Source organism: Brassica napus, chromosome A5 (assembly GCF_020379485.1).
Source record: "Brassica napus cultivar Da-Ae chromosome A5, Da-Ae, whole genome shotgun sequence".
NCBI classification, from domain to species: Eukaryota; Viridiplantae; Streptophyta; class Magnoliopsida; order Brassicales; family Brassicaceae; genus Brassica; species Brassica napus.
In genome coordinates this window covers 17,343,602-17,364,451 of record NC_063438.1, presented here as the reverse complement: position 1 = coordinate 17,364,451, position 20,850 = coordinate 17,343,602, and the positions used below count along the sequence as shown (strand labels likewise).

At 37.3% G+C, this 20,850-nt stretch overlaps 1 pseudogene; it reads left to right on the top strand.

Moving 5' to 3' along the window:
* The first annotated feature begins 3,480 nt into the window (after positions 1 to 3,480).
* On the top strand, positions 3,481 to 13,918 carry LOC106451816 (annotated as a pseudogene).
* The last annotated feature ends 6,932 nt before the right edge of the window (positions 13,919 to 20,850 follow it).

The following is a 20,850-nucleotide window of genomic DNA, read 5'->3' as shown; positions in this document are numbered from 1 at the left end:
TTCCTTCCATACCCTCGGATGAGAGATTCGGGTATAAATTGGTTAGCAGTGATCAAAGTTACACCTCGAGGACGAATCATCAGTGGAGAAGAACCACCATTGCAAGAAGAACAGATAAATGAAGTCGAGGAACCTGAACAAGAAGTTGATGACATCCTTCTCATTGATCCGCATAATCACGAATACGAAGATCTTACCGATGATGCCACAGACGAAGCTGTAGAAGACGAGTTTAATGAAAATGATGATATTTCTAGTGATGACGAGAATGTCGATGTATCCGATTGATGTATTTGATTTTGTGTAGTTTGTTTTATGAATAAGGTAATGTGAGAGTTTGTTTTATGAATAAGGTAATGTGGGAGTTTGTTTTATGAATAAGAAATTGTGGGAGTTTGTTTTATAAATAAGTAAATGTGGGAATTGTGGTTTGGAATGGAAATAAGGGGATGGGGTTTGGAATATATGAAGTAGAAGATAAGGAATATGGGGTTTTGGGGTTTGGGTTTCGGATTTTAGGGATTTAAACGTACTGCTCGTTAATTCCTCGTAATTTGACATCGAATGTACGACGTAATCTTCATTTATTCCACGTAGGACAGAATCGTCGTAAAGAACTCGTTAGCTTACGTGGAAATAACGACGAAAGTAAAAAAAAATAAAGAAAGCGAAACCCGTTAATTCCACGTAGGACGGAATCGTCGTAAAGACCTCGTAAGGTAAATTGACGTAAATACCACGTAAAGTAAATGACGAAGGAGGCACTCTTTAATTCCACGTAGGATGATTTCGTCGTAAACACCTCGTAACAGAAATCGTCGTAAAAACCTCGTAGACTTAAAAACTAGAAAAAAAAGGAAAAGAAGAGAGACACCAGATTTACATGTGGCAAGACTTCCAGCAATTATAATACTTAAGTGTCGCTCACATAAATTTTAATATCTTCTTCTCTTTCTTTTTTTTCCAAATATTTCTAATTTGGTGAAAAGCGAGACTAGCTACTTCCTCATAGTATAAAAACTAGAAAAAAAGAAAAAAAGAAAGATACTAGAATTATATGTGGCGAGACTTAAGTCTCACCCACATAAATTCTAATATCTTCTTTTCTTCTTTTTTTTTCAAATATTTCTAATTTGAAAAGTATTTTGGTGAGGAGTGTGATTTGAGATAGGGTGTGTTTTGTGAGTTTGTGTGTGTGGTTTGAGAAGGAAAGTTGTGGGTATTTATAGAAAATAAAGGCTCGCTAATTCCTCGTAACTGGTTAACTCGTTAATTCCACGTAACCCATTTCGTCGTAAAAACGTCGTTAACGAAAACGCGGGCCTTTGTATTTCGTCGCTATTTCGTCGTAAATGAAAACGCGGGCCTCTGTAATTCCTCGTAAGTTTACGAGGAAATTACGAGGACAAGTAATCTTATATATATCCCGAGCGAGCTCGCTCCGTCTTTCCTCTCCACTTCCTCTCCACTTCCTCCCTAATTCGTAGCAATGGTAAGTCTCTCTAATTCCTCTCTAGTTTGATTAGTTTAGGATAGATTAGGTGGTTAGTATAGGGAATTTAGATAGGTTTACGGATCTTATGTTATTTAGTGTTGATTAGGTGGATAATGTTGGGAAGTATATTGTTCACGAAAATTTAAAAAATTAAATTTTTTTCTCAGGTTCGAAAAGGTAGACTTACTGCCCATTACAGAGAGATGTTCGGTGAGCCGGGTAGTCGTTTAGACCCGTCGTCTTCTTCAGCTCCCGGTTCTTCGGGTCAGGAGACTGTCCCCGAGACTCAGTACACTCAGAGAGTCATTGGATCTCCTTCTTCTAGTGCACCATCGGTTCCTCACGTGCCTCCCCAGATGGCTCCTCCTCCTGTGCCTCCTACGATGCCGGCACCTCCGATGCCCGCGGCCGAGATTCATCCCGATTTGATGGTGCCTCCGAGTGCTCCTTACTCGCAGTACACCGTAGAGGACATTCTCCGTCTGCCAGGCAGAGAAGGTTTACCAGTCATCGACCCCGACCGACCGGACGGAACTTTATGGTATGTTTCATTATTTTTTTATTCTTTTTAAATTCTTTTATAACTTTAAAAAATAATTTATATTTTAAATTTGTATTTTTCAGGTGGGGGATTGACGGATGTCTTGCATCGGACGTAACCGACACGATAAAAGGTTACTTCTCCATGCCACATCCGAACTGGAAAACGACGCCCCACTACGTCAGAAAGACGTGGTTCAAAATTTACGCTGTAAGTTCTATTAATTAAATATATATCTTTAAATTTTTTTATTATTTATATATATATTTTTTTCTGAAAAACTAATTATAAATTATTTTTTCCAACAGCAAAAATATAATTGGGCCTTGGGGATCACTGAGAGGGTGAGGAAGAAGTTTGTCGCGAAGGCGAAAGTTCGCTTGTTGGACACGGTCTCCAACTGGAAGGGTGACTGGATCGTGAAGGGGTATGAGCGTGGCAAACCCGCTGAGCTCACCACGGATGTCTGGGATGGCCTCATCCGATATTGGCGTCTTCCTGATTCCATTAGAATCGCCCAGTCTTGCTCTAACTCCCGTAACACAGTCGATGAGCACGGGAACGGGCCGATGCTTCACACTACGGGCCAAAAACCCCACGCCGGTGTCCGTTTGGAAATGGTAATTAAAAATTTAATTATATTAAATTTTTAGTATATTTTTATATATATTCTAATTAACAACTTTCTTAAATGTTTTTTTAGGCCAAAGAGACGGGAGAATTCCCGTCTCTTATGCAACTTTACGAGAGGACCCACAAGAACAAGGCGGGCCGATTTATAGATGGCAAGTCCGAGCAAATCTACAACGATTTGGCTGCTCGGGTTGAAGAACGCCAGACCCAGCTGACCCAACAGTCCACCGATGGATTACCCGTCACCTTATCCACACCTGAAGTGGATAAGCTTTACGAGGAGGTAAATTTTCTAAAATTTTAATTTTTTTAAATATTCATTTAATTTAACTTTAAATTTTTACTAACAAAATTTATTTTTTGTTTTTAAGGTTGTCCCTAAAAAAAAGGGACGGACGTTGGGGATTGGTTCCGTCAACGATGTTCCGAGAGCGACATCGTCTTATGTTCAGCGACGGGATGATGAAGTCTCTCAGCTGCGTAGGGAGTCCGAAGAGCTGCGTAGAGAGTCTACTCAGCTGCGATCTCGTATGGGTGGACTCGAGGGCTTCTTGGACGTTGTAGCGGCCACAAATCCGGAATGGGCGACTTTGTTGAGGACCATGCGACAACAAAATCCTATCCCAGGCCAGTCACCGACCGACGACTCACATGCCGAGGCGGATGTTCAGGCGAGGAGTGATGAATTCTACGAGGCGATTAACGACCACCCTTAGTTCTTTTTAATTTCGGTTCTTGTATTATGAATTCAAAACTTATTTATATATAAAATATTTTGGTTTTGATTTTTTTAGAATTTTAATTTTATTAATAATTTAAATAATTTAAATTATATTTATAATTATAATTTTTTATATTTCTATAAAATAATGAAACGAAGTAAATTCGTAGCTAATTTTGCGGCTTCTTTACGTGGAAGCTTAACGTGGTTTTTACGAGGAAACATTTACAAGGAAATAACGTGGAAATCTATCAAGGTTTTTACGTTTTCTTTACGTGGAAAGCTGTCAAGGTATTTACGTTTATTTTACAAGTATTTATTTACGTGGGTTTTACGAGGAAAGTTTTTCGTGGTATTTACGAGGAAACTTAGCGACGTCCTTACGTGGAATCTTTACGTGGTCTTTACGACGAAATATCCTCCTTCGCTTTTACGACGAAATTATTTCCTCGCTACCTTACGACGAATTAGCGAGGATATATGCGTTACGACAAACGTATAACGACGAAACGGGTTTCCTCGCTAATTCGTCGTAACACTGTTTTTACGACGAAGTAACGAGGAAAACTGCCCTCATAAAACTTGTGTTTTCTTGTAGTGAACAGTCAAACATATAGAAAATATCAGTCAAACAAATAAAAGAGCTAAACGATTGAACCATAGATGACCTATATGTAATCATGTTTTATTTAAATTGTTATAATTTTATAATTTGTCACATTTTAATCCAAATTTTAAAGTTTATTTTTTGCGATTTTATGAAATTAAAACGTTTGTACAAAAATTTGATAGAGAAATAATAGATATAAAGTAATTATGAATTATAGATAAGTCTTGATCTTATAAATATATTTTGGAAACGTGCCTCATTTTATTTTTCTTGATTTTGTTTGATGCAAATATTTAGTAACAAAATACTTGAAAAAGGAACCATAAATATAATAGTGGCACAATCCAGTCTCACACATGCAAATTGATGGGCAATGTATTAGTGAATAATGGGAGCCCAAGAGATATGTCACTCACTTCACTTCCCAACTTGATAAGAGCTTACAACACGACGAGACGACTTGATTCAGAATCACACCTCTCGTAGATCGATGGAAGGCAAACAAGAGCCCGCCAATGCGAGCACAAAATTGGAATCAGTGGCGGTGAAGAAGACCACCCAAGATCTGCTCAATACTCTCTCTTTCAAATCTGTGAAACAGAAAACAAAGCAGCAAGAGCTACTGATCCGCGTCTCCATCCTCGGTCTAGTCTACGTACTAGCTTCATTTCATTGCTCGTCTCTTCAGCGTCCTCCATTATGAATCCATGATCCACGAGTTCGATCCCTATTTCAACTACCGCACGACGCTCTTCCTCACAGAGAAAGGCTTCTACGAGTTTGACTCCGAGAGTTGGTACCCTCTCGTGCCGCCACTTTATCCAGGTATCATGTTTTCATCTACTGGACGCTGCGCTTTCTCCGCTTCTTCGTTCACATCCGCTAGGTTTGCGTCTTAACGGTGCCGTTTTTCGCTTCCAACACCACCCTTGTGGCTTACTTCTATAGGAACTTTACATGAAAGTAAGCAAAACGACACAGCTTTGCCAAGATTCACTAAAGAACAAAAGGCCAAAGCCATCTTGACCCAAACCTATGACGAGGCTCAAGTCCAGCACAAGCCCATCAAGGCTCTGTCTATTAACGGTCAACAAACATCACAACGGTCGGAGACTCCCCAAACAGTAGTACACAAGCCAGCTGCAAACCGTACGTCTGGAGGAGCGTGCCCGATGGAGCTGTCCAATCCATTCTCAGCCTTAGATCAATTGTCTTGCACCTGATGATGACACCTGTGTGTGTTCTAGGGTTTTACACTTTCAGTATAAATAGATCATCTCTGTAAACAGACTTTCTAAGTAAGAAACAACAGTTTATCAAAAGTAAAACTTGATCTTCTTCATTTACCTTTATGGTATCAGAGCTCCAGGGATAAATTCCTTGGACGCTATGGCTATGGAGGTGATCAACACACCTTCTCTCCGAATCTCTAACTGTGTTACAGTTACCCTCACTGATCGCAACTACATCCTATGGAAGTCACAGTTCGAAGCTTTCCTAAATGGACAAGGCCTCCTCGGTTTTGTTACTGGTCAAACACCTCAACCACCTCCCACCATCCAAGTTCCGCAGATCAATGGCAACCACCATGAAGCTCCACATCCAGAGTACAGCCGTTGGTTTCAAACGGACCAAGTCGTCAAATCTTGGCTTCTTGGCTCCTTCTCCGAAGACATTCTCACGGTAGTAGTTGACTGCTCGACGTCTCATGAAGTTTGGGCCGCTCTCGCTCGCTACTACAACCGCTCCTCCTCCTCTCGCCTATTTGAGCTCCAGAGAAAGCTGCAAACCATGTCGAAGGGTGAGAAGACTATGGACGCATACCTGAAGGAAATCAAGGCTGTCTGCTCTCAGCTCTCCTCCATTGACAGTCCTGTTCCAGAACGTATGAAGGTGTTCGCTGCGCTTCACGGGCTTAACAAAGACTATGAGCCTATCAAAACTACCATTGAAAGCTCTATGGACTCCCTCCCAACCCCCACCTTTGAAGAAATAATCCCGCGTCTCACTAGCTACGATGATCGACTACAGAGCTACACAAATGAAAGCTCTGTTACTCCACATCTAGCCTTCTACTCAAATAGAGGACGCGGCAACTATTACAGAGGAAACTCATACCGTGGAAGAAGTCGAGGCAGAGGGAACTACTCTACTAGAGGAAGAGGCTTTCATCAACACTTGTCTCCCTCCTCCTCTGCCTCCTCCGTCATCTCCGAGACTGACTCTCGTCCGGTGTGTCAAATCTGTGGAAGAGTTGGACATCAGGCTCTCAAATGTTGGCACCGCTTTGACAACAGCTATCAGATGGACGATATGCACAACGCGCTAGCTGCTTTACGCATCACTGATGTTACCAACTCTCCGGGTCATGAGTGGTTTCCTGATTCCGGTGCAACCTCTCATGTCACGAGCTCTCCCCACAATCTTCAGTACTCTCAAGCCTACAACGGCTCTGACTCAGTGATGGTAGGTAACGGTGAGTTCCTACCAATCACGCACACGGGTTCCACCTCTATTTCGACCACTTCAGGTACACTTCCTTTAACTGATGTACTAGTGTGTCCCAACATTGCAAAATCTCTGATGTCAGTCTCAAAGGCTACTGTGGATTCTCCTTGTGCTTTTGTCTTTGATTGTGATGATGTACGTGTGTTTGATAAGGAAACCAAACAGCTTCTTCTTCGGGGAAGCAACAACAAGGGTCTGTATAAGCTGCCTCAGTCTCCTCCGCAGGCGTTCTTCTCGTCAAGGCAAGTAACTGCCTCTGATGAGATCTGGCACCAGCGGCTAGGACACCCCAATCCACAAGTTCTCCAGCAGCTTTCTACAAACAAGTCTATCTTTATCAATAAACGTACCAAGAGTCTCTGCGAGGCATGTCAACTTGGGAAGAGTGCTCGTTTACCTTTTGAAGCATCATCCTTTGTAGCAACAAGACCACTTGAGCGCATCCACAGCGATCTTTGGGGACCCTCACCGGTGTTGTCTGTTCAAGGATTTAGATATTATGTCATCTTTATTGATCATTTTACTAGATTCAGTTGGTTTTTCCCACTAAAGACTAAGTCAGATTTTTATCATACCTTTGTAAAGTTCCAAACCTTGGTCCAAAATCAATTTAAAACCACTATTGGAACTTTTCAATGCGATGGTGGAGGAGAATTCATCAGTAACATCTTCCTCAATCTTCTTCAGAAAAGCGGAATCCAACAGCACATCTCATGTCCCCATACGCCACAACAGAACGGTTTAGTTGAGCGTAAACACAGGCATGTAACTGAGCTTGGTCTATCTCTGATGTTTCATAGTAAATTACCTCAGAAGTATTGGGTAGAGGCTTTCTTCACCGCCAACTTCCTCAGCAACCTCCTACCTCATTCAGCTCTGGAAAGTACTCAAAGTCCTTATGAGCGCCTGCACAAGAGAAAACCAGACTACAGATCACTTCGCGTTTTTGGATGTGCTTGCTATCCAATGCTACGTGACTACACTCACCACAAGCTCGATCCAAAGTCTCTCCAGTGCGTTTTCCTCGGCTACAATGAAAAGTACAAAGGTTATAGATGCCTCTTACCAACAACAGGAAGAGTTTACATATCTCGCCATGTAATCTTTGATGAAAATCACTTTCCTTTTGGTGCTGAGTACTCTAAGCTTCATCCTCACCCAAAGACTCCTCTAGCAGAGGCTTGGCAAAAGAGTGCCCTGCCCACTCAACCTCCCGCTCCTCAGTCAACTAAAAGGGTCAATGCACCTATCTTCTTTATTCCTCAGCCACAGTCTGCGCAAGCGCCTCTATTTACAGCCGCTGATTTTCCACCTTTGCCTTCAAGAAATTCACACCCGCAAGCAACACCGTCGGTAGCTTCTTCCTCTGGTTCTACTCCTTGTGTAGGGCAAAGTACTGGGTGTACGTCAGGCTCTGATCCTGTTTCTATAGGCAACAGCTCTGCACCTACACAAGGCAGGACAGCACCAGTCGAGCACACTACTTCTCAGGCTACGCATCCAATGATCACTCGTGCGAAGGATGGAATAACCAAGCCAAACCCTCGTTACGTTCTGCTTACTCAGAAGGCTTCCTACTCAGAACCTCGAACGTTGGCTGAGGCGTTGAAGCACCCAGGCTGGAACAACTCTATGCATGAAGAGATTGGCAACTGCAAAGAAACGGAAACATGGTCCCTAGTTCCCTACAAAGAAGGGATGAATGTGTTAGGGAATCGATGGGTTCACCGTGTCAAACTCAATGCTGACGGCACGGTCAAATCACTAAGATCAAGACTAGTAGCGAAAGGATACAACCAGTCAGAAGGAGTCGACTACCTTGAGACATACAGTCCTGTTGTTCGCTCTGCAACTGTCCGCATGATCCTGCACACAGCCACTGTCATGAAATGGAACATCAAGCAGATGGACGTTAAAAACGCCTTTCTTCATGGAGACTTGACCGAAACAGTCTACATGAAGCAACCAGCAGGCTTCGTTGACAGAGATAAACCACACCATGTGTGTCTTCTCCATAAAGCTCTTTATGGTTTGAAGCAATCACCCCGTGCCTGGTTCGACAAATTCAGCAATTACATCATTGAATTCGGATTTGTCTGCAGCTACAAAGATCCTTCCCTATTTGTATACTCCCGTGGAAAGAATGTTATCATGCTTCTTCTCTACGTAGACGACATGCTGATCACTGGAAATAGCTCCACAGTAATGGACAAGTTCCTGGACGCTCTCAACAAACAATTCAAGATGAAGGACTTGGGACAGATGCATTACTTTCTCGGCATTCAAGCGACCTTCCACTCCAATGGTCTCTTCCTCAATCAACAGCAGTATGCAGAAAACATACTCGCTGTAGCTTCAATGTCTAACTGCAATCCAGTCGCTACTCCACTACCGACTCAGCTAAATCAGATTCCTCAGAAGAAGGAACTGTTCTCAAATCCAACTTACTATCGCACTTTGGCAGGTAAGCTCCAATACTTGACGCTGACACGTCCTGATATCCAGTACTCTGTCAACTACATCTGTCAGAAGATGCATTCTCCCACAGTCTCCGACTTCGATCTGCTCAAACGAATCCTCAGATACGTCAGGGGAACGACAGATATGGGTATCAACTTCACAAAAGAAACAGATTTTGTTGTTCGAGCTTACAGTGACAGTGATTGGGGAGGTTGTCCTTCCACTCGTCGCTCCACTGGAGGTTTCTGCACATTCCTCGGCTCAAATCTTCTATCTTGGTCATCCCTGAAGCAACCTTCTGTCTCTCGCAGCTCAACCGAGGCAGAGTATCGATCACTCTCAGAAACGGCAACAGAACTTCACTGGATTGGCTCTGTGATGCGCGAGCTTGGAATTCCTATGCAGACTACACCGGAATTGTACTGCGACAACCTCTCCTCCGTGCACCTCACTGCCAATCCATCTTTTCACAAACGATCGAAGCACTTTGAGCTCGATTATCACTACGTCCGTGAAAGAGTCGCTCTCAAAGCTCTGGTCGTTCGTCATATCCCAGCTCAACAACAGCTCGCCGATATTTTCACCAAATCCCTTTCTGCGGGGGCGTTTCAGAATCTCCGGGCCAAACTTGGCGTCGTCGTTCCTCCGTCGCTAAGTTTGCGGGGGGCCATAGGAACTTTACATGAAAGTAAGCAAAACGACACAGCTTTGCCAAGATTCACTAAAGAACAAAAGGGCAAAGCCATCTTGAACCAAACCTATGACGAGGCCCAAGTCCAGCACAAGCCCATCAAGGCTCTGTCTACTAACGGTCAACAAACATCACAACGGTCGGAGACTCCCCAAACAGTAGTACACAAGCCAGCTGCAAACCGTACGTCTGGAAGAGCGTGCCCGATGGAGCTGTCCAATCCATTCTCAGCCTTAGATCAATTGTCTTGCACCTGATGATGACACATGTGTGTGTTCTAGCCTTCTAGGGTTTTACACTTTCAGTATAAATAGATCATCTCTGTAAACAGACTTTCTAAGTAAGAAACAACAGTTTATCAAAAGTAAAACTTGATCTTCTTCATTTACCTTTAACTTCTACGGGACACAGAAGCTGGCCTTGTCGATGCTGCTCTCATCGCTATTTGCCCTGGCTACATCTCTCGCTCCGTTGCTGGATCCTATGATAACGAGGCCGTTGCCATTTTCGCTCTTTTGCTGACGTTTTATCTCTTTGTTAAGGCGGTGAACACTGGATCCTTGTCATGGGCTCTTGGCTCTGCGTTTGGTTACTTCTACATGGTTTCCTCTTGGGGAGGCTATGTCTTTATTATTAACTTGGTTCCGCTTTACATTGCTTATAACTCTATGTATATCTTGGGGATGCTGCTTGCTTGCGATGCAAATTAGGTTTGTTGGGTTTCAACATGTTCAATCTGGAGAGCATATGGGTGCAATGGGTGTCTTCTTGTTGATGCAGGTTTCTTCTCTTTCTACCCACTTGTTCCTCCTGCCTGTAGAGGTTTCATTTGGTTTTTCTTTGTTTATGTTCAACCCTTCTTTTAGTTTCTAGTATTGTAATTGGGTTTCTACCTAACCTGTTGATTATCAGCTAGAAAGTTGGAACCTTGTTTCTGATCCTTCTGTTTCACACACATTGTACAGGTGTTTTACTTCCTCGACTGGATGAAGTACCAGTTGAATGACATCAAGTTGTTCCAAACCTTTTTGAGGATCAATGTGACATCCGCTATTTTGGTTGGTGGTATTGCTTTGGGTGTTGGCACAACGTCTGGCTATATCTCTCCGTGGACTCGTCGATTTTACTCATTGCTTGACCCACTTATGCAAAGGATCACATTCCCATTATTGCCTCTGTTTCTGAGCATCAGCCTACGGCATGGTCCTCTTTCATGTTTGACTACCATATTCTGCTCTTCCTTTTCCCTTCCTGACTTTGCTTCTGTTTCAAGCGTTTGTCAGACGCCACAATATTTATCGTCATGTATGGTCTCACCAGCTTGTACTTTGCTGGTGTCATGATCCGGCTTATCCTCGTCGCCACTCCAGCAATATGCCTTATAAGTGCCATAGCTGTCTCTGCCACTGTCAAGCACTTAACATCTCTGTTAAGGGCAGAACAAAAGGTTCCCCAGACTGGTTCTTCTAAAGGACCTGGTAGTTCAAAAGCCTCGTCAAAGGTGAATCTTTAATGTCCCTGTTCCAACCAATTTCTATGGTACCGTTTGCCACCTACTTTGAACTTTGGTACAGCTTCTCTTGTGAAAGTAGAAAATATAATCCTTATCTTGTATGTCCATACAGGTTACACTTGATCCGTCTCAACCTTTCCAAAGGAATGGTGCCATTGCTCTTCTTGTTGGAGTATTTTATTTGCTCAGTAGATATGCTATTCACTGCACATGGGTGACCAGAGGCATATTTATCTCCCTCAATTGTCCTAGCTGCAAGAGGAGCCCATGGAAACAGAATCATCTTTGATGATTACTGTGAGGCCTACTACTGGCTTAGGCAAAACACTCCTACTGATGCTAAGGTCATGTCGTGGTGGGACTATGGGTACCAAATCACTGCCATGGGAAACATAACTGTCATCGTCGACAACAATACCTGGAACAACACTCACATTGCTACTGTTGGACGTGCCATGTCTTCTTATGAAGACGAGGCATATGACATCATGAGGTCACTTGATGTTAATTATGTGTTGGTCGTCTTTGGTGGCGTTACTGGCTATTCTTCAGATGATATCAACAAGTAAGTCTCTTTACTTCTCTCATGTATATTCATGTGGTTGTATATGCTAAACATATACTTACTTACTTATTGCATTGAACGGTCTTCTACTTTCTCAATACAGTTGATGTATTGGATTTACTGATTCCTTTTTCTTTTTATAAATATGGTTTAGGTTCTTGTGGATGGTGAGAATCGGAGGTGGTGTAGACCCAGTGATCAAGGAGCCTGATTACCTTGTGAATGGTGAACTTCGTGTAGACAAAGGTGCATCGCCGAAGATGCTGAACTGTCTCATGTAAGTTCCGCACTCAAGACTCTATATTCTTATGCATATTTATTTATCTCCCAAAATGAGTTATAGCTGAGAAAGATGCAATGCATTTTAAATGTGTGTTTTCTTGTAGGTACAAATTATGCTACTACAGGTTTGGCGAGCTTGTCACAGAATATGGCAGCCAACCGGGTACGTCAACCACCAAATCTGAATGTCACGTCTTATACGTGTCCATGTGCCAGAAACAATTGGGTTGTGAAATTGTTGGCAGGTATGATAGAGCAAGATGGGTGGAGATAGAGAAGAAATATATCAAACTGAAACACTTAGAAGAAGCCTACACAACATCAAACTGGATTGTCCGTATTTACAGAGTCAAACCTCCCACAAACAGGTTGTGAGACACTTTTAAGAGATTCCTTCTAACAGAGTATGGCTTTAGATAGTGAATAGTTTTATGGAGAAAATTTTTGTTGGACATGGGTTTGTTTTTTTTTTTATGCAGACTATTTTGTAGCTTTTTGTCGCTTAAAAGTTTGGAACATATTTAAATGTTTGGTCATCTTCAGCAACAAGTTCTGAAATAATAATTGAGCCAATATAAAAGTCAATAATTATATATGTTTTAATAAGTCAGCAACATTATAAAACTCAGTAAGTTAAATTCTCTCCTATTCATATTAAGTGTCATTTTGACATTTTTCACGAAGATTAAAAAAATTGAATAATAGATTAATGTATCTTTGTTTAATTTATGATTAATTAAATGAAAATAATTTAAGTGAAAATTTATTGGTTATTCAAAATGGTAAAAGGTACATTAATGTAAATAATTACATTATGATTGTAAAATGATATTTTTTTAAACAACAAAATAAACTTAATAGCTAACATTTTAATTTTTCGTTACAATCTCACCACTACTAAACAATGTAAACTCTGTAACTTATGCAGGTACCATGTACAGTTCTTATAACTTATGCAGGTACCGTATACAGTTCTGTGTGTCTGATTGGGACAGTACGTTTGGGTTTGTCGCATTTGATGGAGAAATGACTAAATAACCAATGCGCATTCAGTAGAAGTCGCTCAACTTATGGTAAACCAGCGAGAACCTTATACAATTGTTGGATTAAGTTTTTTTTTAAAACACCACTACAGAAAACTCATTGAACTTTCTAAAAGGTCTAGGTTTGGAGGATCCCGATCAAAGACCCCTACCACAATGCTTAGAGGACCGGTTTGGAAGAAGAATATGCGCGAGTAGTGGAAGCCATGATCTGCTTCATCTTGGTGGAGTCAAAGCTGACAGTGCAGAACTTCAGGAGGACATGCGCACCGTCAAGAAGGCCCGCAATGGTAGCTTCACATCATAGGGATTGTCCAAGCCCAATGGTTTAGCCATAATAGTATCAAAAATATTAAAACACTAGCTTAATACATTTTATCATCAATGAAAAGGATAAAAAACATGTCAGTCGGATGACTACATTATCATGTATCTCATATGTAAGCAGTAATTAGTTCACTAAAAACAAAGGAAAATGTTTTTTTTTTCATATTGAAAGTGGTCAGGCATCATTCGTTTCTTTGATAAAGTAATGATACTTTTGATACTTTAAATTAAATACTGTAAATTTTTGTAATTGTAGTTTTTAGTTGTCTCTCTTTTTACACATATATATATATATATATATATATATCTTTTTTATATATATAAAAAACAGTTTGTTCTCTTCTCCTTAAAATACGTAGGATTCCACCTAGATAAATCAAGCTCTCTCAGGCCGACACATGTCATGTAAGAACGAAACTCACCGTTTCATTTAAACGCCAAATCTGATGGGCTTTCGTTGTTTATTACATGCTGGGCTCTGGGTATGTTCTCTGCGAGCCGAAACCAAAAAAATTGCCGTCTAACCTAATTGCTCGATCAAAGCTTTACCGATCGTCTCTCCGTTTCTGCGACGGCGACGCATGATGCATGCGCTTCCTTTCCCCTGACTGAAACGGCCAGAGTTATAGCTTCATCTTTATTCCAATTAATTACATCTCAAAATCATCTATTCAATCCTCTTAATCATAAGCTTCTCAAATCCAGAGAAAACGTTTCTCTGCAATGCTCCTCCGATTTAAAGGCTGGCCTGTTGAACCTACTCCGTCAAGGCTCACCTCCCTCTTGCAATGATCACTGAATCCTGTCGCAACCTCTCTCTTGCATAAGATCTATAGCGATCCGATTTAGTTCTTTGGCCATTTAGTTGTTTTGCTTGAGCAATTATATGTATTTGAGTTGTTGAATAGATTCTTGCTAATAGCATCGATATGGAACAATTGCAGAAGCATCTGAAAAAAAAAACAGGGGCTAAAGCATAGAAACAATGAGGTTATTGTATGTTTCTTTAACTCTTCGATTATTTTCTGACCGAACCATATTGGATTTGAATGGTCTGACTTTTCTAAAAAAAATATATTGACGATGATTTCGTCAAATTTTGCGGAACGACGGTTAACTAATCAGGTATTCTCCCTCTTTCCATGTTTCTCTTTTCATCTCAACTATGTTACTCTGTTTTGATATTTGTCTGATCCACTGTTATTTAGTGTTATTTCTAATTCTTCATTTCACTTTCAGTAACCAGTAAGGCGAGATGAAAAGGAGGAGGAATTGGCACTGTAATCCATCGTCTTCCACTGTCTTCGAGAACAAACGCAAAAGGTATTCTTCAAATTATATGATTATGTTGTCAATGCGAATTTGATTCTATGTATTCTCTGATTTTGGAATAACAAACCCTGTTGGTCAGTGCTAGATTTGAAAGTCTGATCACTTTTTTCTTTTGTTGTATTTGTGTGTTGGTTGATTGGGTCTTCTTAATTCTGTTATCTTAAATTGTCCTCTACAAAACCTTTGTTTCTCTTTTTGCTTCATGTTGAGTATAGTTAAGCAACCGTAGTTGATCAAAAAGAAAAAAGTTAAGCAACCATATTTTTTCTAATTAGTTGTTAAAATCGTTATAGACTCATTTCAAATGTTCTTAAATTAAAGTGTTTGTTATTACCCTCTCTCAGGTAACTACAGAGCAAGTTGTTCAATAGTTATCAGAGAATAAGAAGAAGCGCAAATAGTTACATAGCGAAAAACTGTAATAAGAGACTACACGCTTCACATGATTCAAAATCAGAAACATGGGACAAAGAGGAAGCGACATCAACGTATCAGTGAGAGAGAGAGGACAAAAACAATCAGCAGACGACAGATATGCAATCTGAAGAAATAAGAGTCTGATATGTCCAAGATGCCAGAGCACGGACACGAAGTTCCGTAGTTACAACAACTACGAGATAAACCAGCCTTGCCATTTTTGCAAATCCTATCAAAGATACTAGATTGTCCGAGGGAGTATGAGGACTGTGGCCGCAGGAAAAAAAGCTCATCCTCTCATTACGGCCACATCACAATCTTCGAGGCCAGGCCAACACTGGAGTCCTGATTTAGTTTAGAAGCTCATTAGCAGCACGCTAATCCCTCCCATGACATATGTGATGAAGCTACAAGGTGACCAGCAAGTTTTAAGCGGAGCTAGAAATAGGTAGCTCGAGTAGAGAAGGGAGACAATTGTTCGAGCCATGCCTATGTGACTACTTCTAACAATCACTCACTGGATGAATCAGGAGCACAAAGTTGTAGAGATAGTCTATCAATGTCTGCTACTCATCCACCATTTTTCTTAACTGATGTATAAACGAGGAAAAAAAAAAGTAGAATATTTAGTAACGTATAAATCAGTTGTGATTTAACAATTATTTTCATCAAAATTAAATAAGGATGATACAAACAATTAGATCCTAATTATTCTCTATGTCAGATAAATGCATATTTTGTTTTACAAAATATTTACATAGATACATTTCATTTCATTTTCAAAACAAAGATCCACAAGCTGGATAGAATTAATATATTTACATATATTTGATTAATATTTTATTTTCAAAAATGCTAAGACCGTTAAACAAGAAAATGCTACTATATTTACACAAATATACTTAATTTTATTTTTCAAAACAAAGACACACAAATTTGTATTTAATGTTTTCAAATGGTTCAGTATATCTATGGAATATACCGTAATACTTTATTTACACAACAAATGAAATAAATATATTTCAAATGAATCAACGCAACTGGTGCGTGACATAACCTCATAAAATATAATCAATAAAGCATTAACTAATCAAACATACTTATAAACAAAAAAAAAATTAAAAGTCAAGAAAACTAAATAAAAATAGATTGTACATCCATAATATTGTTAAGTAGAAATAGTCATTTGTATATTCCGAAGAAATCAATATATATATATATATATATATAATAAAAAAATTAAAAAGGTGATCGTTGTAGTAGTTAATAATTGATATTAAATATATGATGCAGCTATTAAATCAAATTTTGAAAATATATTTCAAATGAATCAACGCAACTGGTGCGTGACATAACCTCATAAAATATAATCAATAAAGCATTAACTAATCAAACATACTTATAAACAAAAAAATTAAAAAGTAATATTAAGAAAACTAAATAAAAATAGATTGTACATCCATAATATTGTTAAGTAGAAATAGTCATTTGTATATTCCGAAGGAATCAATATATATATATATATATATATATATATAAATAAAAAATTTAAAAAGATGTTCGTTGTAGTAGTTAATAATTGATATTATACGATGCAGCTATTAAATCAAATTTTGAATAATTATTTAGTTTTATATGGTATATATTTAGTTGTAAACTATTTTCCGTAATCATTTGTATTTTGTTATAAATATCTAAACATCAATCACTAAATTTCAGTGGGAATTTAACAGCTTATTAGTTTATAATCATTTTTCAAGTTCAAAACATAACATATACGAAAAAAACAAGATAAAAACCCTAAAATTTTTCCTACAATTTATTCTTACATCTCAATCAAAACTTACAAGATATTACTAAATATTAGATGCACCACATAAGTTATTATATGATAATAACTTCCACAACGACGGCATAATTACCTCCTTAAGAGTAAAATATAAGCAAAAATATATAATATATATAAATTTATAGTTTAAACCGACAAAACATTTGACTGTTTGTCACTATCAGTGCATCGTTGATTGGTTTATATCAAATTTAACCTGCCCAGCATGTCGAGATATAATACTTTAGTATTATTATTTTCGGTTTACACGACTAACAATTAACCGACCTAATAATAAATTTTACTCATATATATTTACTTAATCTTTAATTACAAGTTCATGTCTTTCCTCACAAGATTTTTTAGATTCATCCAACTCCAGAAAATTACGAAAACTGATGTGATGGCACCATGAAAAAATAAATAAATCAAAACTACTTATCAAGATAGTAGGGTATATTTAGTTTTCAAATACAATAACATGTACAAAATTTAACTAATATGTATATTTTTAAATATAACAATTTATATTAAATATTTACTGTAACTATTTAAATTATTTTCAAATTATCATCCCGCCCGTAGGGCGGGCCGGCCCTAGTTATACATAAAGTTTTGTTTTTATTTGGAGTTATTCTTGGGAACCTTTTATTTGTACTAGCACTTAAATAATACTACAATCTGTACTAATATCAAAATATTTTGCGAACCAATACATGTTGGTTTTACAATGGAAATAATAATTCAAAACCATAAAGAATTAGTCACAAGAAAAACAACATCATATAAAACGTATACATTAAACTAGGGTTTAGCAAAATATTCAAATCCGAAAAACCAAATCGAATCCTACTTTAAAGCATACCAAACTCGAACAAAAGATGATAAAATATTCAATGATTTAATGAATTTAATCTGAAAAACTGGAAATGAACCAGACATGAACCAAAATATTGGATATCCAAAAAAAATGAACTATAATTATATATTTGAATATACTAATTAATTTAATATATAACATCCAAAATATCTAAAATATACTCTAAATTGTTTAAAATACTTGAAAATATCTAAAAATATCCGAAATAAATATCCAAAATAGCAAAGATATACTCAAAACATCAAAGTAGCTAATGATTCTCCACTCAAATATCCAGCCGAACAAATCAATACTATTAAAAGGGAAGGACTTTGAAAAAATCTACCTATAAAAGTTGTTTGGACCTATTACTTTTAAATTTTTTTGGACTTACCATGTATATTATAACAATAATTGACAACCTTTTTTACCTTATAGACCCCCGATTATTAATCTAACCATGCGAACTGTATACATTATTATTTATAAACCACTAAAACCGATTGCTAAACCACGCTACCCAAATAAAATACATTGCATGAACCAAAAACAAAACACACCCTATTATAACTGTTACGTTAACGAAATATTCATTTCCCTCACATACTACCATCGACTACAAAACACGTTACATGTAAGACACTACACTACAAAGAAGCTTTATACAAGATTTGGGTGTAAGATTATATGATTCAAACACTAAATTTCATTAGTGAAATAATCTTCAAGATTATATGATTTAAACACTAAATTTCATAATTATGAAAAGCCAAACAAAACCAAACTCGCACTTTCAAGTGCGGGTCAAAATCTAGTATTCATATTAATTTTGGGTATTTAGACATACATTATTAAAACAAGTATGTATATTACTTTTAGATTTGGACTTTTAAAATCTTAAAACTATATTTGAATTCGCAAATGAAACTAACATAATTTAAATTGGTAGAAAAACACGAAAATGAATGAACCGAACCCAAACAAAAACTAATAAATCCAAATAAAAATAAATTTCTAAATCCAAAAGCTTGAAATCCGAATAGACTCAAACTGAACTTGATCGGATACATGAATGTCCACCGCTGCATTAACCTTAAAACATATCAGAAAAATAATTCACATTGTTTAACTGCTCTTAAGAATAAATTAACAACAACATACCTTTCTTTTAGTCACAATCCTGAATATATCTCCAACAACAATATAATTCTAAAAATAACTAAGAAATAATTATAAAAGAATATAAAAAATTGTAAAGAGTATAAAATTGTAAATGTTTTAAAAAATAATTCTAAATTATAAAAATAATTTTCAAACAACAATATATTTTATAAAATAAATGAATACATGCGCGGAGCGTGGACAAACCACTAGTGTAATATACTTCTCATAAAACTAATTAGTAATCTATAAAAAAATATTCTTCCTTCTGTTCTTAGATAAATTGACGGAATACCTAATGTTATATAAACATACATATATATCTACATATGAAAATTAATTATTTCGAATAATAAGATTTGAAAAGCAATTTTTGTCTCTATATTTTTTTTCCAATTTTAATTATTAAAATAAAATAAAAAAACACGTTAATCTTCATTAAATTTAAGAATAATTTCATAAATGTGTATTTAAACTACATTCTTAAGCAACTTGGGAACAGCTTCGGGTCCATAACCCAAACCTCCCTTGGTGCAAAGTTGTTTGGTTTCAATAGAGCATTCCACGGTTTGATTTTATCACATGATTGGCCTTTCAGGATAGACTGTCGACGGGAGCGAGAAGTAGAGCTTGGGGTTGTGTGCAACCGTGTCTCCTTTGTGGTGAACCGGATGAAACTCGTGACCACCTGTTCTTCGCATGCCCTTACTCATTTACAGTATGGATTGATCTAGCAGGGTTCCTATTGGGTTCTCGTGTGAATCCTGACTGGACTATCACCGTCACATCTCTTCTATCTCATCGCAGGAGGGAGATTGATACATGTCTCCTGAAGCTTGCTCTCCAAGCTAGCATCCATAGTATTTGGCGTGAGAGGAACAGCAGGCGCCATCAGGGTACTCCCCTCAGTGCAGATCAAATGGTTCGGTACATTGACAAGACAATTAGGAACATGATATCCTCATTGCGAAAGCGGAAGCCAATCTACTATGGTGACATGATGCAGTGTTGGCTCACTCGGGATTCTTCGCTACAACCGTAATATGTTATCTTCCCATTATATGATTTGTGTTTCTTTAACTGAAAGCATAGACCTCAGTGGCCTGTAATTTTTTTCTTTTTATGGTTAATCAATTTAAAAATTCAACAAAAAAAAACTACATTCTTAAATGTGTATCAAAGTCGACCTTCATGAATATATATATATATATATGAATATCTTACTGAATTTAAATTTTATATATATATATATATATTTAGTAAGATATTATTGAATGTATAATATATTCTTAAAGTTTAGTAAAAAAATTCTCAATTTCATTTTTAAATATAAGGAATATATTATCTATATTTCAAAAATATATTCATAAATTATATAAAAGTATTATATATTTACTAATATTTTTCTAAATATGCATATGTCTTAAGCATATGTCATACATATTTAGGGAGGCCTTCTTAAATATAGAAAATTTACATTGAAGAAATCTAATTACATGTTTATGATGATTCCTCAGTTCGTAAAAATAGTTTTTAAAAATTCAGGAAGGTTTTTAAATAGTAGTTTATAAGAAAATCAAAAACAATTGAGATAAATATTTTCTATTTTATTATGTAAAATTTCTTCAATTTATTTACTTATATAAATTTAATAGATAACTAAATAAAATTATAAATAAGGATATAATTATCATTAACTCCTTTAATAAAACCTAAGTTATTCAATTTGACCTTTGGAGGCTGATTAGCGAACAAAATTAAAAAAAAACTATTTAAGAGATTTCCTTAAATACAAACTATTTAATAATAAATAATTTGATGTTTATAAGGTAGAAAATAATAATTTAATTAATTATCTGAAATA